The sequence below is a fragment of the Erpetoichthys calabaricus genome, chromosome 4 (assembly GCF_900747795.2).
Source record: "Erpetoichthys calabaricus chromosome 4, fErpCal1.3, whole genome shotgun sequence".
NCBI classification, from domain to species: domain Eukaryota; kingdom Metazoa; phylum Chordata; class Cladistia; order Polypteriformes; family Polypteridae; genus Erpetoichthys; species Erpetoichthys calabaricus.
In genome coordinates, this window is record NC_041397.2 from 294,428,400 (window position 1) to 294,452,757 (window position 24,358).

General features: G+C 44.0%; 1 protein-coding gene across 3 annotated transcripts in view; it reads right to left on the reverse strand.

The window, feature by feature from the left end:
• LOC114651263 (neural cell adhesion molecule 2-like) overlaps window positions 1-24,358 on the reverse strand; it is a 1,104,951-nt gene that overhangs the window by 708,279 nt on the left and 372,314 nt on the right. The window lies entirely within an intron of this gene.

The following is a 24,358-nucleotide window of genomic DNA, read 5'->3' on the forward strand; positions in this document are numbered from 1 at the left end:
ATTTGGGTCAAAAAATGAGGACGCCTTTCCTTACGATGCCATAATACGCCTTTAATGACATAAACCTTTAGTAATTATAATATGATGGCCACAATCACAGTCACTGGCAAACTAATAAGCCGGTACATATAAATAAATTTGTATAATGTTAATGTTTACTCCCCCGGGTGGAACTAAAGAGTCACATAGTGTGGGTGAGGAATGATCTTCTCAGTCTGTCAGTAGAGCAGGACATTGACAGCAGTCTGTCGCTGAAGCTGCTCCTCTGTCTGGAGATGACCCTGTTCAGTGGATGCGGTGGATTCTCCATGATTGACAGGAGCCTGCTGAGCGCCCGTCGCTCTGCCACGGATGTCAAACTGTCCAGCTCCATGCCTACAATACAGCCTGCCTTCCTCACCAGTTTGTCCAGGCGTGAGGCGTCCCTCTTCTTTATGTTGCTTCCCCAGCACACCACCGCATAGAAGAGGGCACTCGCCACAACCGTCTGGTAGAACATCTGTAGCATCTTATTGCAGATGTTGAAGGACGCCAGCCTTCTAAGGAAGTATAGTCAGCTCTGTCCTTTCTTGCACAGAGCATCAGTATTGGCAGTCCAGTCCAATTTATCATCCAGCTGCACTCCCAGGTATTTATAGGTCTGCACCCTCTGCACACAGTCACCTCTGATGATCACAGGGTCCATGAGGGGTCTGGGCCTCCTAAAATCCACCACCAGCTCCTTGGTTTTGCTGGTGTTCAGGTGTAGGTGGTTTGAGTCGCACCATTTAACAAAGTCCTTGATTAGGTCCCTATACTCCTTCTCCTGCCCACTCCTGATGCAGCCCACGATAGCAGTGTCATCAGCGAACTTTTGCACGTGGCAGGACTCCGAGTTGTATTGGAAGTCCGATGTATATAGGCTGAACAGGACCGGAGAAAGTACAGTCCCCTGTGGCGCTCCTGTGCTGCTGACCACAATGTCAGACCTGCAGTTCCCAAGACGCACATACTGAGTCAAACTGTCAAAATGGCCTCGGCATAATATTGACCGTGTACCGTAAAGGCGCTATAAAGCAAAGCAGGCCACACGCCCTCTGGATTTTAGAGGCAGCTTGTACAGGCAGGAGAAGCACAAAGCTGCACCGCACACACCACCGCACACCGAGTGCTGAACAGCCCAATTAGGAATCTCAACAGAGCGACGTCTCGTGAGCTGACGGCTCCTTCCCGATTCCTCTGAAGTGATCCGCAGATTCCTCTGGCCTCATTTTCACCTTCCCCGAGCAGGCCAGGCTGGCCCCATCTGAATTAGCGGTGGGCTGGAGGACTTATTAAATAGATTTTCTCTTAAGCGACATCATTTGAAATGACAAGGGTATGAATTTTAAGTTTCTTTTAAAGAATGTCATTAAAAATAATGTAAAATAAACTGCCGTTCCAAGCAATTCCGGTGGGAATCTCTACAGAGAAGAAGAAGGAAAAAAAAAAAAGCTTCACATTTTTTAGATGTATGGTAGAATCTTCACACGCATTATTAATATTTGAATTGTAGGACAGCGTCGCTAATTAGCGGCACGGTTTCAAGTGCGCCATATTTAGGACATTTTCCTGCTTTTTTTTTTTTTTTGTTTAGGGATGTTTCCTGGAATAAAGATTACAAAGCCGAGGCACCTTTTCAATATAGATTATTACTATCATTTCAAGAATATTCCCAGGAGTAATTTCGTCAAGGCTTGTGCTAAAAGCTGTCAAGCTGGCCCCCTGGACAGAAGTCGAAATCCGCAGGAGGAGTGCGGACCGGCGGCTCATTAAAACAGGAGACCTGCTCCCTTAAGGAAATGAAGAAAAAATAAATAAAAAAGAGGATCGTGAGGAGGGCTTTGTCAAGCGAGTTGGTTAGTGACATCGTCAAAGGGTCCCGGGCTCGGTGTGCTTCCTTCCCGACATTGGCCGTTGGGGTCTTGGGAGTGGACTGTGACACATCAACTTAGCTACTAAATCCAATCTCCATCTCTGAGCCAAGACTTGTTCTTTTTATTTATTCCCCCCCTTCCCGCCACTTTTGCAAGACTGATCTTTGGGAATGAGGAAAAAGTTAATGGATGAGTGTCAGTCTCTGACCCTGTAGTGGATCAGCAGGGTGGAAAACATAAAGAGGGGCTCCCCAGTGTCTTAGCTTTAAGGGCATACAGGCTAAATAGAAGGATGGAAGGATGACTTCACTATGGTGGGTAACATCCAAAGGTGGAAGATTCAGCCATCGGGCAGCAAAGCACAACCAGCTCATAGATCTTCTCTTCATACGGCACCTTTCATAGTTACATACCAAGAAGGGGTCTGAATGGATAGAATGTGGAAACTTCATCACGTACACCTGTCCAACTGCTCGTTAATGCAAATATCTCATCAGCCAATCACATGTCTGAACTAGTGTGGTGCTGAGGTGTCACCCAGGGCTACACTCAGGTCCCAATCTGGGATCCTGAGTTGGTGTGGCAATGCACTTTATCAGCGTGTTCTACTAACCAATCACATGGCAGCAGCTCAATGCATTACGACATGTAGACATCATCAAGACCACCTGCTGAAGTTCAAACTGACCATCAGAACTGGGAAGAAAGGGGATTGACGTGACTCTGAACGTGGCCTGGTTGTTGGTGTCAGACGGGCTGCTCTGAGTATTTCACAAACTGCTGATCTGCTGGGATGTTCACACACAGCCATCTGTAGGGTTTACAGAGAATGGTCTGAAAAAGGGAAAATATCCAGTGAGTGGCAGATCTCTGGGCCTTGTTGATGTCAGAGGTCAGAGAGGAATGGCCAGACTGGTGTGAGCTGACAGAAAGGCAACATGAACTCAAATAAACACTCAATACAACTGAGGTATAGAGAAGGACATCTCTGAGCACACAACACGTCAAACCTTGAAGCAGCAGGAGACCACACCGGGTGCCACTCCTGTCAGCTAAGAACAGGCAACTGAGGCTACAATTCACACGGACTCACCAAAATTGAACAATAGAAGATTGGAAAAATGTCACCTGGTGTGACGAGTCTCGATTTCTGCAGTGACATTCAGAATTTGGCATCAACAACATGAAGGCATGGATCCATCCTGCCTTGTATCAACGGTTCAGGCTGGTGGTGTGATGGTGTAATATGGTGTAAGAGATATTTTCTTGGCACGCTTTGGGTCCCATAGTGCCAACTGAGCATCGTTTAAATGCCACCACCTACCCTGAGTCTTGTTGCTGACAATCTCCATCCCTTTATGACCCCATCTTCTGATGGCTCCTTTCAGGAGATAATGCTCCATTGTCACAAAGCTCAGATCATCTCTACCTGAACATGACAAGGAGTTCACTGGACTCAAATGGCCTCCACAGTCACCAGATCTCAGTCCAGTAGAGCACCTTTAGTGATGTGGAGGAACTGGAGAGTCACATCAACAAATCTGCAGCAATTACGTGATGCTGTCATGTCAATATGGACCACAGTCTCTGATGAATACGTCCAGCACCTTGTTGAATGTACGCCATGAAGAATTACAGCAGTTCTGAAGGCGACAGGGGGTCCGACCCGGTACTAGCAGGGTGTACCTAATAAAGTGGCCGGTGAGGGCATGTTCTACTATAACACAGAGTATTAAGCAGAGTAAAAATATAAATGTTCATCCTGCTTATCCAACTCAGCACTGGATGTAATGTGGGCACTAAATCTGGATGGGATGCCAGTCCATTGCTGGCACAGACTCACACACAAACACCCACCCACAGTCACTCACAGTGGGCACATTTAGAGTCTGCGGTGATGCTGCTGGCATCTCTTTGTGGATTGCACAAGAAAACAAATCTGCACAGATGAGGAGGACATGCAGAGGTCTGGAAATTGAACCCGCGGGCTCTGGCAGCTATAAGGCGGGCAGCGGTGCTAATCACTGTGCCACCCTTTGTCTCGGGTAGTGACATTAATGGCGAGCCAAATGAACATTTAGAAATATTTCAAGAGGCATTTTAAGATATCTGGGGAAGTTCATTCGACTTGCCATATTCATCTCATTTTAAAGATTTCTCAAATATGTTGAAATCCATTCTGAGAAATCTCAAGTGGTGCAGCGACCTGTTTTAAGATATCATGAAATGAATGTGGGTTATCTAAAAATGTACATCCGATATCTCAAACGCAATCTCTAAGTTTATTTCAGTCCCTTAAATACATACTTTGTAGAAGCCCCCATTGGCAGCCATTGCAGCTTTGTGTCTTCTTGAGTTAAGTCTCTACAAGCTTTGCACTCCTGGATTTGGGCAGTGTAACCCATTCTTCCTGTTGGGTCCTCTCAGGCTCCATTAGATTGGATGGTAAGCATGTGGAAACCACCCACCGCAGGTCCCTTCCAATATATCCACGTGAAGTTTGTATAATTTTAATAGAGGTAGGTATTATGAGCAGTAGGAGGCACTCTTGAGCCATCCCAGAACGTTATAAGATGGGGTTTTATTGGTAATCACAGTGTGGAGGAAGTCCAACAAAAGTCAACTTTCACACTTTTTATATAATGTAGACATATTAGATATATAGAACACCACTGGGTGTGTGGGGTTCATCCAGTTTAGTGGACAGGTGGTCTGGGGTGTGGGGGTCACTTAGCCTTTTTAAATAAGAGCAAGGGCCCAAGACTGCAAGGGCACACTGGTCAGCTAAGTGGAGCTCGTGTCGCTCAGTCCTCAGAGATGTCAACCCTGACCTCCTGGCTGGGATCGAGTTCCCCCTTGCAATCCCAAGCCCACTGAATTAAGAAGTGGATTATGAGTAGAATGAGGGTCCAACAGAGAGCTCTCCTTTTCTTTATTGTTTTAAACCCCTCATTGATGAGACGTGAAGGCATCAGCTAAGTGCAGTAAAGCCTCCTGCATACAATAATGTAAAGTGGCACAGTGGTTAGTGAGGACGCCTCGCAGCTCCAGAGACCCGGGTTCAAAGCCCTGGACTCCATCATATGTGCTTGTTCAGGTTTTCTCTGAGTGGCCCACAGCGTGATTAACCAGAAGATCAAAATGATGTGTGATACCCTGGAATGCCATCCAAGCCCTGCCATGCCACGCCGTACCCACACAGCACGGACTGATGAAGGATGAATAGCAAGTGAAGCAGTTAGAGCTGATATTTGTATGGCTCTATAATAAGATGGTGATTGAAATCACTGTTAAAGGCGCTATATAACCTGTATGATGGGGACACCTCTGCATTGCTGTAGCCATCGAGGCTGACAGTAGAGCCTTACATTAACTTCACAGCACTGACGGCTCTGCTTTATCTCCTCCTAATGCGGCTCACTATTCCTCCATTCATTCACTTTATTTATTTATATATTTAATCTCCCAGCATGCCTGAAATGCTATACACCTAGGGAATGAGCCAGCAGGATATTGCGGGTTTTGATTTAAACTGAACGACAGGACTCCTTGATCAAGGTTGACAAGCAGAACTAAATTCTCTTGTTCTTTGATTGTATTTCGCCCCGATCCGATAGAATAAAATCACAGCATACCGAATCAAATGCATACATCACGCTCCTTCACGGACAGTCATTTACTCCAGCTGTAAAAGTGCTGCGCTGATATACGGAGGGGACTGGACCTCCAGATAAAAATGTCCAAATAATGGGATGGATGCTAAGAAAAAATTATGAAAATAAATAGACTCTGCATAGCTTGGGTGGTGATGGGGAGCATTCACAATTCAGAGCGACGTACTTACCAGGAGCTCTTACCAGCCTCCGTGGAAAGAATCTGACAAATACGCCGTTGGTTGTTCCTTTAGTGGGCATCAGTTCATTCATTCATCATCGTATACAGTGCACTTGTGTACATGATAATACGCTTAATGTGTGTGTGTATACAAGTTATGTATGTTTATGTGTATGTACTGTACGTGTGGACATACTATAACATACATAGGCACCACATTCAGAACGTATGTAGACCCCCTCACTTTCTGCACACTTTATTGGGCTCCAGATTTCATTTTAAATGACTAAATTTGCCATGATTGCCCATCACTTTCACTCAATAACCCATAAAATTCAATATCAATTAGATAACACCTTTCATATCTATTGATCTATCGATCTATATCGATTATATAGTGCCTTTCATTATCTATCTCTATAAATAGAGAAATCTATTTATTTTTTTCTCCAGCCATCTGGAGTTTTTTTTTGTTTTTTCTGTCTTTCCTGGCCATCGGACCTTACTCCTTTTCTATGTTAACTAATGTTGTCTTATTTTAATTTCTTATTTTGTCTTTTATTTTTCTTTTCTTTATTATGTAAAGCACTTTGACCTACTTTTTGTATGAAAATGTGCCATATAAATAAATGTTGTTGTTGTTGTTGTTATCTATTATTTTATTATATAGTGTCATTCACATATATCTATCTATCTATTAGATAGCACCTTTCATATCTATCGATCAATCGATTTGTATCGATTATAAAGTGCCTTTCATCATCGATCAATCTGTTATATAGCGCCTTTCATTATCTATCTATCAGATAGTATCTTTCATTATCTATCAATTATATAGTGCCTTTCATATCTATCTATCTCTCTATCACAGTATATAGTGCCTTATCTCTCTATCTATCTATCTATTAGATAGTACCTTTCATTAGCTATCTATTATATAGTGCCTTTCATATCTATCTATCACAGTATATAGTGCCTTATCTCTCCATCTATCTATTAGATAATACCTTTCATTATCTATCTATTATATAGTGCCTTTCATTATCTATCTTTTAATTATATAGTGCCCTTCACATCTATCTATCTATCTATCTATCTATCTATCTATCTATCTATCTATCTATCTATCTATCTATTAGATAGCACCTTTCATACCTACTGATCTATCGATCTATATCTATTATAAACTGCATTTCATCATTGATCAATCTATTATATAGTGCCTTTCATTATCTATCTATCTATCTATCTATCTATCTATCTATCTATCTATCTATCTATCTATCTATCTATCTATCTATCTATCTATCTATCTATCTATCTACTCTCTCCCTTGTCTATTATTGACAATAGCAACTTGATTTTTTATTTTAATCTGGAGTGGATATTGGAGGAATTTCACTCAGTATCAAGTAGATTAATTTAGACAGACGTGGGCCTGACTTTTACTTTCTTATATTTCACACGTGTCCTCCATTTGCTCCTCCCTTGAATGACGGGCGGCTCATCCTGATACAACATAGAAAGGCTCCTTACTCTATTGTGTTGTATTTTTATAAACCACAGGGGACCAGCTCCAGTCCTGGTGGGCCACAGTGGCTGCAGGTTTTCATTCTAACCATCTTCTTAATTAGTGAGCCGTTTTTGCTGTGGATTAACTTGTATTGCCTTTGTTTTAATTGACGTGACTCAGACCCCTTAGTTGTTTCTTCTTCCTTAATGAGTGGCCAAACAATAATGAGACACATGACCAGCTAACCTAAAAATAAAGAAAGGTGAAAGTCTCGGTCATGTTGGTCTGCTCAGGTCACCAAAACATCTTGATGGTGGTCTTAGAAAAATTGACAGTCTGGTGTGGCAGAATGAGAGCAACAACAAGTCCTGATATTCAATAACAGCTTTAATTAACAGCAAGAATCGGCTTCTCATTAAGAGTCCATGATAGATAGATAGATAGATAGATAGATAGATAGATAGATAGATAGATAGATAGATAGATAGATAGATAGATAGATAGATAGATAGATAGATAGATAGATAGATAGATAGATAGATATGAAAGGCACTATTTAATAGATAGACATGAACAGTGCTATATGATAGACAAGTAGGTAGATAGAGATGAAAGGCATTATATAATAGATAGATAGATCCTCTAATGGAGGATCGCAGGAATTGTAGGGTAGAGGGGTCCTTTCATCAGATTGGCCGGTCTAGCACTGGCCCACATTAAGAGATTGGTTGGAGTGAAATTGGTTGGAGTTTGAACGCCCAGTTTAGCTGCTCATCTGTTGGCTCGTTTCACATCTCATTTCTGTTTGGCTGCCATTTAATGAACAAATTAATCAATTCAGAGGTCCACATCCTTAAAAACAGGGATATTAAAATGAAGGGAAAAGGAGTTCATTAGCAGTGAAAACTGGTCACTGATTAGGAGAAGGGTTAGAATGAAAACCTGCAGCCACTTTGGCCCACCAGGACACCCCTGTTATAAACTCTCCCTTTACTCATCCCTCCCTGGTGTGTTTCCATGGACATTATGAGATGCGGGGGGCTCTCATTGTGTTGCAATATAACAGGGGGTCTCTATGGACAAGTACCCTATGGCCTTCTCCTTGTCGTCTGCCATTACGGTGATTTTAATAAGCACTCATTAATATTGTGCAATGTTTTGCCCCTTTTTGTTCACTTGAGTATTCTGTAAACCATTCTGGAAGCTTTGTAAATTCGTATGAAAAGATAATGTGGTTTTGTTCCTGCCCGCATAAAATATTGTTTTTCATAAGCGAGGCCTGTAAGTGGCTTATAATAAAACGACATTAGTAATCAATAAGCGGTGAACAACAGGGGAGCGCTCGCTGGAGAGCCTCCAGGTGGGCTCCTAAAAATATGGATGTGGAGATGAAAAAGAGAAATTGCGTTGAGTGTCCTTTTCAGACAGAGTGCTCCTTGGCCTCGGTACACATGGAGACAAAGCTCAAACCCACATCCATGGTGCCCACTGGTGTACGGACGTACCAGGGTGACTGCTGAGAGGTCCATCAGATGTCATTGAAAAGGAAATCCTAAACCGGAACAGACAGGGGGTGCCTGTGAGCAGATGGCCGCTGACGCCCCACTGGGTGTGCACAGTGCATTTGCATATGCAAATGAGTCTGTCAATCACCAGGGGTTGCCGGATTGTAAAATGGAGGAGGACGGCATGAGGAGCGGGCCGCTGATCTGCCCTCTCTCTGTCTTTGTATTACTGCCCCGGGTCTCGCCTCGTGTCATGCCGTCCAAAGAGTATCTCTAAGTGCCCTGTGTGGTCCAAAATAACAAAAAAAATCAGGACTCATTTCTATCCAACTTTGTCTCACCTTCCTTATTTGACAAAAAAGGGCATTTATTATCACTCATTTATTTTAAAATGTCATGCATACAGTAGTTAGAAAAACAGCAGCTGTCCACACAGCAAAAGAGAGGTCAGTGTGGTCAGGATAGAAATGTCTGGTTTGGCACGCGTGTTACACAAACCTCCATCATACAACCCCGACGACTGGGCACATTTGGGTTCTTGGTGACTTCGGGATGTTGCAGTGAAACGTTCACCAGTTATAACAATAAGCGTCACACTGATGGGGTAGGGAGACCAGGGGGCTTCATTTCCAGGTGAACGTTCTGCTGCCGTGTGTACAGGGACACGATCCCCTCACCCAGCACACGTTTTCTGCTGTAGTGTAGATGGCTGACCCCCAACACCTGACTCGGGTAGAGCATACGGTCGCTCAGCTTATTGTATTGCATGGTGGCGTCTTTCACAAAACATCACCAGGATAAGGAGCCTTAAAGGCTTCAAGTAATTCTTTACTCACTGCTACACCACAATACCTAAGAGGTAACGTGACTCCCCCCCTGGGTAACAGGGTGGGAGTAAACCATTAAAACACACAAGTGGTCGTTACATTGCACCTCTCCATGTCATCTTATTGTCACACCACAAGTGTTCCCGTATCTTATATCATGAGAGAACTGGCAAAATCAACTAACCCCAGGAAAGTGTGAAGCATGCGATTTCATATTCAGTAGCATCTTACCAGACAACAGCATAAGTCATTTTATAGTCTCGCTGCATTGTTTCCAGTTTTTTAGAGTAAGAGAACGGGCACGAGACCCTCACGAACAGATTGTGAAGCAGCTGATTAAATCTCGAACCTGTCACCGCTCAACGATATCTCAGATCACGTCATCATCACACCGTAAGAGCTTTCAGAGCTTTATAACAGGCAGCTTACCAAAGCCCTGTAAAAAGTGATTCTATACAGCGCTGTGTCATACGCAACAAGACATTTTATAGGCACACCACAAGCACCTCCACGTTCCTATACTAAGAGAACTGGCAGACACGGCTCGCTATCGTCACGTGGCTGGATTACAAAACGTGATTTCATAAGAGTGGCCATTCACATTAAGGACAATCCAAAGTAATTGAATAATTCAACACTGAGAGGTCGGCCATGTTAGTGAAACGCTTAAGCATTGCTCCAGTGATAGATAGATAGATAGATAGATAGATAGATAGATAGATAGATAGATAGATAGATAGATAGATAGATAGATAGATAGATAGATAGATAGATAGATAGATAGATAGATATGAAAGGCACTATATAATAGATAGATAGATAGATAGATAGATAGATAGATAGATAGATAGATAGATAGATAGATAGATAGATAGATAGATAGATAGATATGAAAGGCACTATATGATTTATATGAAAGGCACTATTTAATAGATAGACATGAACAGTGCTATATGATAGATAAGTAGATAGATAGAGATGAACGGTATTATATAATAGATAGATAGATCCTTGTGATGGACGGCCGGCAGCTCATCCCGGCCGACACACCCAGGACGCTAGATGGTGTCTTCCCTGCAGCTTAGAGGTGCCCCGTATTCCCGCAGGGCATCGTGGAAGATGGAGTTGGGCTTCACAACCCTGCTGGATACCCTGGGGGCCACCATGTGATGCTGCAGGGAGACAAGGGCATTTTTGTTTTTCCGTATAGCCCAGAAGTACTCCCAAGTTATGGGGATGGAGGAACAGAAGTACTTCCGGACTGAAGAAAAGTTAATTCTCCATCTGACCCAGAAGTGCTGACAAGTCACGTGAACAGAAGAGGAGGAACACTTCCGGGTTAAGGACTATATGAAGGACTATGAGAGACCCAGCAAGCGAGCTGGAGTTGGAAGGTTGGGTGACGAAGCTGCTGGGAGTGGAGGATTATTGTGTTATAGTATTGATTATTGGAGAATTGTAGCGTGTGTGGTGCTTTGTGCACTTTATTTAAGAAAAATATTAAAATTATATTTAGTGCTTTTACACGTGTGTCCTGGACGTCTGTCTGTTGGGTTTCACGGGGCAACAGTGACCCCTAGCATCCACATCCTCTAATGGAGGATCGCAGGAATCGTGGGATAGAGGGATCCTTTCATCGGATTGGCTGGCCCAGCACTGACTCAGCTGTGGAATGACCAATAAGGGGAGACAGCTTGATGGCCAAGGTCTCCAGGACTCTGAACAAATCCAAATCATATTATGTAATATCATCTACTGTTCAATTCTGCTCCGTACTTGTAATATTTCCATTGCACTATTATATTGTATTAAAGATTACTTGTGTTCTGTCCTGTATATTGTATTATATTGACTTCTTCTTTTTGACACCCACTGCATGCCCAGCCTACCTGGAAAGGGGTCTCTCCTTGAATTGCCTTTCCCTTGTCTTCTTAGAGAGTCAAGGCTGGGGGGCTGTCAATAGGCAGGGCCTGTTAAAGCCCATTGCGGCACTCCGTGTGTGATTTTGGGCTACGCAAAAATAAATTGTATTATATAGATAGAACTTTATTTGTCCATAGGGGGAAATTTGCCTTCTTACAGAAGCTCTTTAAATAAATAAATAAACAAACAGATAAATAAATAAACAGATAAGTAAATAAATAAATAAATAAATACACACAGACACTTTGGTCTGAACACACTCCAGACTGAGCATAAAGCAAGAAACCTAAAAAGAACGCAAAGTTCTGCCATGGCAGTCCCAGTCCCAGTACAGATATATTGCTGTTGGTCTAACAGACCCCCCCATCTTGTTTCTTGACACACTCTGGCTACATAACTTGTTGGCTGAAAGTCCTCAGTGTTAGTGTGTCACAGAGTGAGGATGTTCATGTCTTGAAGTGATGTTACCAGCCCAGCACACTACAGCATAAAATAGAGTTATACAGCAGAAGATATTTAAGATGTCACTTCTTTCTTCTTCCTAAGGAGGAAGAGCCTGCTCTGCACTTTCTTATAGAGTTCCTCTATGTCCTGAGACCAGTCCAAGCTATCATTAATGTGGACCCCCACATACTTATAGGAGTGGACCGCCTCTACATCTACTTCTCCGACTAGTGACCGGACGTTGAGGCTCTTTTGTGCGGTGAAAGTCAATAAGCAGTTCCTTGGTTTTGCTGATGTGAAGTTGCAGACAATTCTCTTTACATCAAGAAACAAACTCCCCCTGACTCCTCTCCTCTGTCTCATCCCCTTTATCAATACACCCCATTAATGTAGAATCATCTGAGAGGTGACATGACCTGCTGTTATGTTTATAGTCACAGACAGGCCCGTTCCTTGGGGTGCTTCAGTGTTGCTCACGCAGTTCTTGAGCCTCACAAACTGGAGTCTGCCCTGACAGACAGTCCATCATCCAGGACACCAGAGGCTCACCCACCTGCATATCTCTGAGTTTACCCCTTAACTGGGATGGCTGGATGGTAATGAAGACCACTGACTCCCATCTGCTTTTAGACAGTGCCATTTTCCATAATGAGTGTCTTCTAAAGTCATTAGTTAGGTGCAGTGTGATTGTTTCCATATTTCCTCAACGAGATCAATGCTAAGTACGACGTTCACTTAGATAGTGAAATATAATTTAACAGATCTGGTATAATTGTTACTGTTCTTCTATAATGAGAGAACCAGCAGGTGAATTGTTCAGGTTCACATGTTAAGCGGTGCATCATATGTTATTTTATACAGTACTAGCTGTTCCCCACGGCTCTGCCCACGTAGTAATGAAACAGGACAAACTTTAAAAATCAATTAAAAAAAATAAAATAAAATGTAATTCGGTCCAAGCGGAATGTAGGTACACTTCATCGTCAAACGTTGACACTGTATCTGATCGTGTTCAGCTCTGATGGGAGAGCGTCCCCCGCATGGGGAGAAAAGCACGTGGCCGTGATACCTTGAGCAGGTACCCTCTAAAACACACGTAGCTCTGATGTCTCTCTCAAAAACGTCAAACGTTACTCCTTAACATTCTGTAGATGATAATGTCTGCTGAACAAACAGGTATCGCTAGCTAAGTGGAGCCAAGGTGCGCTCCAACACGTGGAGACACTTACAGTGACGTGAACGGAGGCTGACGTGTGAGTGAGGAAGGCCCCGCCCCTTCCTACTCCTGAGGCCCCGCCCACCTCCCTACTCCTGAACCCCCCTCCCCCCCCCAGATTCACATGCAATAAATCTGTACCTCAAGTGAACTAAGATACTTGGCACGATGAGAGAAGTCGTAAAATCAATTGGAATGTTCAAGCAAATTCTAGAAAAAAACCCAATCTAAATCCGTTAAGTACCTTTCTCATGAAAATCGGACAGACAGACAGACAGAGTTTATATAAAGATATAGATATGGTAACTTTTATAGTCTCCATAATTCTGCTCTAGTAGCCTCAGTAGTTGAAGCGATTTGCTTAGAGGTAGGCAGTGCTACACTGATGGATACCAAATCAACACTGAAGTGATTTCCTAAAGTGTCTTCTCAGACTGGCCCCCATCTCGTGACATTTTATCTGCACTGTAGAATTGTCTCCGTGGTTATTCTACAAGTGCTGGTATCTTTAGACAGTGATACAGCAATGGATATGACATTTACAGCCAGGTGATTTTTATAGTGCCTTTCTGACACTGGGCACCATCCCACGGTATTTAACAAACTAATTCTGTTGTATCCATATTTCTACAAAGTGAGCCTGGCACTTTGGGGCTGCATGGTGCAGGGATGGGGGTGAGCCAAAGAAAGTGGGCACAACACCGGTGTGTTACTCTACAGGTAGAGCGCCACTGTCTTCAGATTTCTGTAATGGCAGGTAAATGACTCGTGCATGGCAGCACAGGACTGAAGCATCTGACATGTGGCTTTATATGGCACCTTTTCACAGTGGGCACCATCTCAAGGCAGTTTACGGGTCGTGTCTGTAATGAGGTAAGCCCCTCAACTAATGCAGAGGAGACAATAGTGGCCCTGAACCATTAAACATACGGAGTGTTACTTAGCTCCTTTTCAAAGTGGGCACCAGCCTGAATCATTTTACTAGTACCTCTAATTCTTTACCCACTTTTATAATGTTGGCAGTGTCAGTTTGCGGTTATGTAGTGAGGTGGTGGGCACCATCTTGACAGCCCATTCAACATTCATCCATCCATCCATTTTCCAACCCGCTATATTCCTAACTACAGGGTCACGGGGGTCTGCTGGAGCCAATCCCAGCCAACACAGGGCACAAGGCAGGAACCAATCCCCAGCAGGGTGCCAACCCACCGCAGGACACACACAAACACACCCACACACCAAGCACCAATTTAGAATCGCCAATCCACCTAACTTGCATGTCTTTGGACTGTGGGAGGAAACCGGAACACCCGGAGGAAACCCACGCGGACACAGGGAGAACATGCAAACTCCACGCAGGGAGGACCCGGGAAGTGAACCCGGGTCCCCAGATCTCCCAACTGCGAGGCAGCAGCGCTACCCACTGCGCCACCGTGCCGCCCCATTCAACATCTTCTTCCTAAAATCCCTTTACATTAACTGAGACAAAATGAGGCTTTGGCTCTGTATACTGGGTATCTTATATTGGCAGCAAGCAGAGGGTACTGTGGCGACCTCACCATGTCAGGTTCTAAAAGTAAGACACACACAGCAGAAAAAAAGAGGGGATGGCAGTACAGTCAAACATGGATGGAAAAGCAAAACGAACGACTTAGAACTTGAACTATTTACAATTGTCTACAAATCTCTCATTGTTATGACCCTGAGAGACGCCGTCAACAGACCAGCTGTTCATCGAATCTCCCAGAAATCCCTGCCTCAATTCCGAGTGCTGTCCCTTTTCTTCCCTTTTACTGTCAATCTGGGTTGCCTCCCTGCTCGACCCAACAGTCACTTTCCCTCGGGGCTTCACCCCGGGTGGGATGCTACAGTACATTAAGTCCAAATTCAGGGTTACCCAAGAAGCCTGGGTACAAAGCCAGTGTCAGTCTTGCCTGAGTTGCCAGTTTCTTACGGGGCACACCAGTTCTTCTACTACCATCTGTAGGATGTGGCAGGTAATCAGAATATCTGGAGAGAAAGTCAAGTGGGTAGAAGGGGAGAATGCCAAAGGGGCAGTAACTGGGCTGCGAGTAGAACCCAGGTCTCCAAAGTGAAGGAGCATCACTTTAACAAGTGTGCCACCCTCTCAGTGCTGCTTATTGTTTCAAGAACAGTCCCTTTGAGGCACATGGCCTAAAAATAAACCGCATATTCCAAATTATGTGGCGTACATCTTCCTGTGTGTGTGTGTGAGAGAGCTTCTTGCAGGAGACACCCATTTATCAGCTTTATGTCATCCATTAAAAATTCATCTTTTCTCGGCTGCTAGAGATGTGTGTTTATATGAGAGCCTAATCGTGTCAAATCTGAACGTGAGCAAGGTCAGTTCAGGCTGCTGCACACGTCCTGGAGTGTCAGGCCACAAATAAGATGTTGGTCGGCCTGAAATTTTCCTTCACCAAACCCACCCCCCGATATCACACATATCCTTAATATATCTGCTACTGTAGGTGGGCAGAAAGCATGCGAGTGAGCCTGCTGGTTTACTTTCACTCCCCTCCACCCCCCAATTGCGGGTGCCAAGTGACTACCAAGCTATCTGTTATCATACAGGGCAGGGTCATAAAAATTCTGAGAGCAGAGAAAGGAGTAGGCATAAACTGCAGATTCACACTGGCGATGATTAAGCAAGGAGTGAAATGATAATCATGGCACTGACTGTCAGGGTCACCTTGTCATGGGACAGGAGTCCCTGGGCTTTGTGGAAGTCTGTCACCAACTGGGCCTGTTATCGAATATCAGTGCACATTGCAGGAGTATTTTTCATTTTGGGACTGTTCTTCTTCTTACTATTTACATCTGATTTGGATCGGACCTTTGTGGTCACAACTGAGCAATGGCTTCAATCTCTCGAGACAGATGTTGAAACAGGGGGCGTGGCTTTTTACATCCCGCCCTTTTGATCACTTGATTGCTCTGTGGTAACCAATTGGAGATGGGCGGTACCACTGAAGAGGCTGGGTTAGGGCGGAGTCTCGTGGTAACCCAGCCACTTCTTAGTAAGGCCTATGGATACAATGGTAGCTCAGTGTTTAATGCTGCCACCTCACAGCTATAGGGGCCTGTGCTCAACTCCCAGCTTTGCATTTATTGATAACTAGCCGTCCCCCGCGGCTCCACCTGTGTAGTCGTGAAACAGGACAAACTTTAAAAATCAATAAACAAGTAGGTATCACTAGCTAAGCAGAGGGAAGGTCTGCTCCAAAATGTGGCCAGAGGTAGAGTGACTCGAACGGGGGGCTGGCGCATGAGTGAGGATGGCCCTGCCTGGCTCTCTACTCCGGACGTCACGCTTACTCCTCTCCTTGGCCCGCAGCCTCTGTCTTGGATTAGTGAGAATAAATCACTCCTGCAAGTGAACTATGATACTTGACTCAATGAGAGAAGTCGCAAAAATTAACCGGAATGTTCAAGCAAATTCTAGAAAAAAATACGATCTAAATCTGTTAAGTAGTTCTCTCGTTCGCTAGCTAAGCGGATGTAAGTTACGCCCTGAGGCTGGCGGGTGAGTGAGGAGGGCCCTGCCCCCCATCCCTTGTCCCGCTCCACGTCTCTCGGATTCACGCAAATTAATCGGTACCACAAGCGAACTATGATACCTAGTCCGATGAGAGAAGTCCAAGCAAATTATAGAAAAAAACCTGATCTAAATCTGTTAAGTAATTCTCTCATGAAAAGAGGACAGACGGATGTTGGATTTTATTTTTTATGTAAATATATATATTGTCACACACGTGCGATTAGGAGACAGCTAATGGGCCTGGGGAACTGTAATACTACACCAGACCAGGTGGTGGCAGAGTTTGCTGACTGTCTCTCTCAGTTTCTTGCAGACCATTCCCGAGAAATCTCACCAGGTTCCGGCATTTCTGATGACGTCACTTCCGGTTCCGGACTAGATGACATCATTTCCTTCCCCAGCCCTTACCTTCCCCTTACCTCCAAAAATTAAGTTCTGTTTTGGACTCAGTCTGGTGAATATCTCTGTTCAAGTATTTCAAAACTTTTGCAGCTGGGAAATAATATATGGGTGGCTGCTCCAAACTTTTATGATGTCTGGAGACTCATTCTTACACACTCACTGCACCCCATCTTGGGGAAACGAACCTCGGAATGCTCCATGCTCTAAACCTGTGGCACTGCTGCATGCCTGGGGGGCTGCCCTCTAGTGCTCAGGGGGAGGTAATGTTCTGAATAGGCTATCTTCCCCTGGACCTTCCTTTTAGGGCCCCAGCCTTCCACCACAGTACATTAAAGATGGATACAAGTTGCTTTGACCAGGGGATGACAAAATGGCAACTGTTGTTCATTTAGGAGACACAAGCCCTGTTTTGTATACATCAATAGTCTGCCTTTACAATAAAGAATGAAGTTGCCAGTTTTGATTTTCTTTTTTTTGTTGTTGTTTGCTTCACAAAGGTAGAGCATACACTGAAACAGCCTGTTGCCGCACCCACCACATGATAAACAACCTCAGGATCCCATATTAGGACCCAAGCGCAGCTACCCAACGGGTGACACCTTAGCACCACACTAGTTCAATGGAATAGGACAATGTGAGGTTATTTTGGCTGGAGTGCCCAACCCCTGCGAGTTGGAGGACCAGGTAAGAATGAAGAATGTTGGTCTCTTTACAAATAGTGTGCTGAGCCAGCCAGGCTTTAAACCTTTCATGTCTGCAGATCCCATCAATAAATCTTCACTGTCCTGAGCATGAGCCCCCCTTCTCTGATGACACAATGATGACTCACGCGCTTTCAAAAGCCTAACCGTGGGATCAGTGACAGCAGGAGGCCATCACCACAGATATAGAAATTAATGAAACCTGCTTAATCCGATTCAGGGCTGTCATGGTTTGAAAGCTACACTGGTATCACTGGGGAAAAGGTGGTGAAACAACCCCGGGCAAGGTGCCAGTTCATCACAGGACATGCAGACACACCAACATCAAATCAGATCATGTTAATGGAGGGGTATGGGAGGGAAACACAGGAATAACATGTAAACTAAACCAAGATACCAATCAAGACAAGATTCAGACCCAAGGACGGCAGGGCTTCTGTGCTTACCATCATCGACAATGGCATTGCTTATTACACTAGAATTAATCTTTAATTTACATAGTGCCTTTTGAAATATACACTTTAACTGAACAAGCATTTGTTTCCAATATCTTAACATGTTAAGAGTAAAATACAGTAATAAAGAGACAAATCGGTAAAACGGTATCAACTGGAGCTTTGAGGCAGCCACACAAACTACTACACCACCTTGCGACCCGGTGCTGTGCTCCCGTATCTAGACCAGAAAATTCTACAGTAGAAGACGTGTCACTCGCACTTTTGAACGTTTAACCCTTAAACCGCCACAAACTTGGGGGTTGGTTAATGCACCACCAGACACCAAATACTTTTTTGCTGCAATTTTAAAGGCAACGTCACAATTCGCCAAGAAGAAGTGAAATTTTAATGGAACACATATTTGTTTTCATGCAAAGAGCATCACAATTACTGCAACACGGATCATTTTACACCCTGGCAATGAACTATAAAAACTATGAAAAAAACTACTGGAACAATCTATTATTATATGTACATGGTGCAAGTGACACCATTGATGAAATTCAACAAATCACCGACTGTGCCAACTGCGCTTGAACTGGCTGCACACAAACACACAGAGGCCAACGCTGATGCTGGAAGGCCAGTCTAGTGCAGCGGCTCAATCCCAGGGACAGTGATGCTGATTCCCTAGGGGGCAGCAGTGGTCATGGGGGGGCTGCTCAATGAATGGATGGCATGGACTGATCAGCTGTGGTGTGCTGGCAAATTGCACTGGGCACCAACTAGAACTGGTTCCGGTGGTTTAAGGGTTAATTATGACAGTCATGCAATCAATCAACAACAAACAAATGACAAAGGCAAGGAGTCCGATTCTCACATACAGTGAGGGGGAATAAGTATTTGATCCCCTGCTGAATTTGTAACTTTGCTCGCTTACCAACAAATGAACAGTCTCTGATTTTGATGGTAGTTTCATTTTAATGGAGAGAGACAGAAGATCAACCAAAAATCCTGAAAAAACACATGACATAAAAGTTCTAAATTGATTTGCATGTCATTGAGAGACATAAGGATTTGATCCCCTACAATCCAGCCAGAATTTTTGCTCCTACAGATTGGCTGTGTGCCCATCAATCAATCAAGCAATCAATCAATCAGCTGATCAATTCCAGATACCCCTGATCTCAACTTGTGATGTGTATAAGCACACCTGCCCACAGAATCAATTTCTTCAATTCCTACCTCTCCACCACCATGGGCAACACCAAAGAGCTGTCCAAGGATGTCAGGGACAAGACCTACACAAGGCTGGAATGGGCTACAAGACCATCAACAAGAAGCTCTGTGAGAAGGAGACAACTGTTGATGCGATTATTCAGAAATGGAAGAAATAATAAAATGACCATCAATGGCCCTCGGTCTGGAGCTCCATGCAAGATCTCGCTTCATGGGGTGAGGATGTTCATGAGAAAGGTGACGGGATCAGCACCAAAACTACACAGGAGGATCTTGTTGATGATCTGAAGGCAGTTGGGACCACCACAGCCACCAAGAACACCATTGGTAACAAACTACGCCAGAATGGATTGAAATCTTGCAGCACCCTCAAGGTGCCAGGGAATATCTAAATGATTCAGAGAAGCCCTGGGAGAAAGTGCTGTGGTCAGATGAAACCAAAATCAAGCTCTTTGGCATCAACTTGACCCTCTGTGTTTGGAGGAAGAGAAATGCTGAGTATGACCCAAAGAGCACCATCCCCACAGTCAAGCATGGAGGTGGAAACATTACGCTTTGGGGCTGTTTTTCTGCTAAGGGTACAGGACGACTTCACCACATTGAGGGGCCAGTGGACGGGGCCATGTACCATAAAATCTTGGACGAGAACCTCCTTCTCTCAGCCAGAACGCTGAAGATGGGACTTCCAGCATGACAATGACCCAAAACATACCGCCAAGACAACAAAGGAGTGGCTGACGAAGAAGAAGCACAGTGAGCTCATGGAGTGGCCCAGCCAGTCTGAAGACCTCAATCCTATGAAGGTTTAGATGAAGCTGTGAGTTGCCGAGTGGCAGCCAAAAGTCCTCAAAGATACTGAGAGTTTCTGTAAAGTGGAGTGGGCCAAAATCCCCCCTGAGATGTGTGCAAACCTGGTGACCAACTACCACTCTGCTTGCCAATGAGGTTTTCTCCACCAATATTTTACCAGGGGAACAAATCCTTATTTCACTCAATGACATGCAAATCAATTTAGAACTTTTATGTCATGTGTTTTTTCTGGATTTTTTGGTTGATCTTCTGTCTCTCTCCATTAAAATGAAACTACCATCAAAATTAGAGACTGTTCATTTGTTGGTAAGCAAGCAAACTTACAAATTCAGCAGGGGATCAGATCCTTATTTCCACCCACTGTAGATGCCTGATGATTACAAGGACAGACTTCGCAGTGCGCTACCCTTCCTCGCTCCAAAATGTTTCTTAATCTTCATCTTCAAAGGCCTTTTAAATCGACGGGCCATATCTAAATAATGAAACCAGGCCCCGATGAGTTCCTCCAGTGGATGGCGCTATAGTCCGTGTGTACGTTTTTGGGGTATAATGCCAAGGCATATATATATTTATCGTATGCTCGGCTACAGCGTATTATCTTTGGATAAAACCCCATTGGAGGTCGATGACATTCATAAAATAAACACCTGAAATTGAATTTCGGAAAGAGCAAGATAATGATTTTTAAAAAGGTCACAATAACCAGTTAAAAAAAAAAAAGGGTACAGGCGGGCTATTAAAAAGTAAAACTATGTGCAAATATTAAGATTCGTACTTTAACAATCAGGGAGAACGTCCCCCGAGAAGGAGCAGCCTTCCTCCAGATAAACACATTCAATGGACGGCATTGATTTTTCAATGCAATTCTTAGCCTGTTTGACAAAGATAACTGGAAGTGACCTCCAGATCTGCAGATCACCAGAACAAAAGACCACCTAAACATCACCACTTCCGTATCTACTGACCACGTCAGCTGCTTACCGGGTGAAAGAAACATCTGTAGTTTGTGACTTGTGTGGGTTCTAATCCAGCATTGGGCAAACGTGATGGCTGATAAAATGGTGGCAGCAGTGGGATTAGGGTTAGGGTTATTTTCAGCTAGTAAAAGTTGGGTATGGTGCTGCCAAGGCTGTCAAAAGAAATGCCGAATTAAACCCTACTGGGCCATAGATGTTTATCAATGGCTTAGCTCTCCAGTGTGTATGTTCTGTAAATTGGCTTGGAGTTTAATCCCAAACTGGGGATAAACCACAGCAAGTGCTGGTTTTCAAAAGTGGGATGAATTTAAGTGAGACAAAGGGTAGGAGTGTGACCCCTGCTTTGGGCTAAAATGTTATTAAAGGTGGGATGTCCATTTCTAGAAAGAGAAGGCACTGATACAGCACATTGCCACACCAGCCCCATGATAAACCAACTCAGGATCTCCAGGTTAGGACCCGAGTGCAGCCATGTGACGGGTGACACCTCAGCACCACACTAGTTCAGATGGAATGGTCTGAGTGTGTGAGATGTTTTATGGTGGCTGGAGTTCCAATTCTGCCACCAACCCCCAGGTTATTGGGTTGGAGGGCCTACATGCAGGGCTGGATGCAGATTAACGTCATACCCAGGATGGAGCGATTGTAGGCCTTGCTCAAGAGCCCAACGAAAGAGAGTCAATTTTGGCATTTATGGGATTTGAACTGCCAACCTTCCGATTGCCAGCGCAGATCCCTACCTTAGAGCCACCACTCTGTGTTTTTGTGTTAAACTGGTTTTCAAAAGTGGGATGAATTTGAGCGAGACAAAGGGTAGGAGTGTAACCCCTGCTTTGGGCTAAAATGTTATTAAAGGTGGGATGTCCATTTCTAGAAAGTGAGAGGGTCAGGAGCAGGCACTGACACAGCACATTGCCACACCAACCACATGACAAACCAACTCAGGATTCCCAGAGTAGGCCCCGAGTGCAGCCATGTGACGGGTGACACCTCAGCACTACACTAGTTCAGATGAAATGGAACCAGTAGGTGGTTTTTTATGGTGGCTGGAGAGCCAATTCTGCCACCAACCCCCAGGTTATATTGGGTTAAAGGGCCTACATGCAGATTAACGTCATACCCAGGACGGAGCACTTGTAGGTTAAGGGTCTTGTTCAAGGGCCCAATGGAGTGGAATCACCTTTTGATTGGCAGTGCAGATAGAGCCAATTTTGGCATTTATGGGATTTGAACTGCCAACCTTCCGATTGCCAGCACAGATACCTACCTCAGAGCCACCACTACTCTCATTTGCGTTAAACCGGTTTTCAAAAGTGGGATGAATTTGAGCGTGACAAACGGTAGGAGTGTGACACCTCATTTGGGCTAAAATGTTATTAAAGGTGGGACGTCCATTTCTAGGAAGGCTGAATTTAAATGAGGAAAAGGGTAACAACTGGTCACGGTGTGTTTGCTGTCACACACATGTGCATTGGGGGCACTTAACAGGCATAACTAAGGGTATAGCGCCGGGTCAGGGGTTGACGAACGGCAAAGTTTTCTCCTTCCTCCAAAGATCACCAGAAGGAAAGACCACCTAAACACCAACCAGGATCCACTTCTGTCTCTATACCCATTATACGGTGTAGTGCCCACTGGCAAGTCAGACATGCTGTTTGCACTGGGCATTCTGTTGGTTAAAATGTCATGTCCTGGCAACTGGTCCCCCACTGCCTACCTGATATACACTGATACAGCCTGAGCACGACAGCCAGACCCTATCCCACGAACAGATCATGCATTCTCCACGGTGGCGACTCCAAACAAGATTATCCTGAATCTTTCTCTCGCTTGCGTGTCTGTGTGCTTCTTCCATTTTCAAAAAACAAATTAAATCAGACGGCCGACTCGGCTGTCAATAAAGCGGCCTTACAAGATCACCTGAGCGGCACTCGGACTGTAAGGGGCATTACCTCTAACATGGCCTCTTGTTCTTTGGAAAAGCTCTCCATAAGCCCCTCTCTGCATGGAACTCCAAAGCCATCATCCTGTAAGGAATCGAACAGCGGAGAAATGATAAAGTTGGGCCTTAACTGATTTGTCTGTCTTTACAACAAGAGGGGACAGTCGTGATTGTCAGTCAGCCGACTCCATTTAGAATAAAGTCAGCTCTGCAAAACACTCGGTGATAACACGTGCTGTCCAAAATGAAGACTGGCCGAACTTTCATAGAGCACCTTAGGACTAATGTGGCCTACCCAGAGGTGCTTTATGATCATCGACTCGCACACAATACAAGTACGAAACTCCTTATGTTCATATAATCTCACAAATGGACAATAGGCAGGCTGAGTGGTTAACTCAGAATCAAAAGAGGGAGCCGGGCTGCAACATAAGACATTATACTTTCATACAGCAACTTTGTGTAATGAGTATTAGCCCAGAGGAGCCTGTCCTGGTGTTGGTCACCTCTTACTTTAGTGATGTCGTCACATGTGTGCGAGCTCTCGCCTCAGCTAATTCTGCACTGTTTACATTAGGGTTTGAGGAGAACGCTTGACAGACAGATGTGAAAGGCAGATAGATAGATAGATAGATAGATAGATAGATAGATAGATAGATAGATAGATAGATAGATAGATAGATAGATAGATAGATAGATAGATAGATAGATAGATAGATAGATAGATAGATAGATAGATAAGGCACTATATGATAGATAGATAGATAGATAGATAGATAGATAGATAGATAGATAGATAGATAGATAGATAGATAGATAGATAGATAGATAGATAGATAGATAGAAATGGCACTATCAATCAATCAATCAAATAGTGCCATTTATATCTATTATCTATCTATCTATCTATCAATCAATCAAATAGTGCCATTTATATCTATTATCTATCTATCTATCTATCAATCAATCAAATAGTGCCATTTATATCTATCTATCAAACAGTGCCATTTATATCTATCTATCAAACAGTGCCATTTCTATCTATCTATCTATCTATCTATCTATCTATCTATCTATCTATCTATCTATCTATCTATCTATCTATCTATCTATCTATCTATCTATCTATCT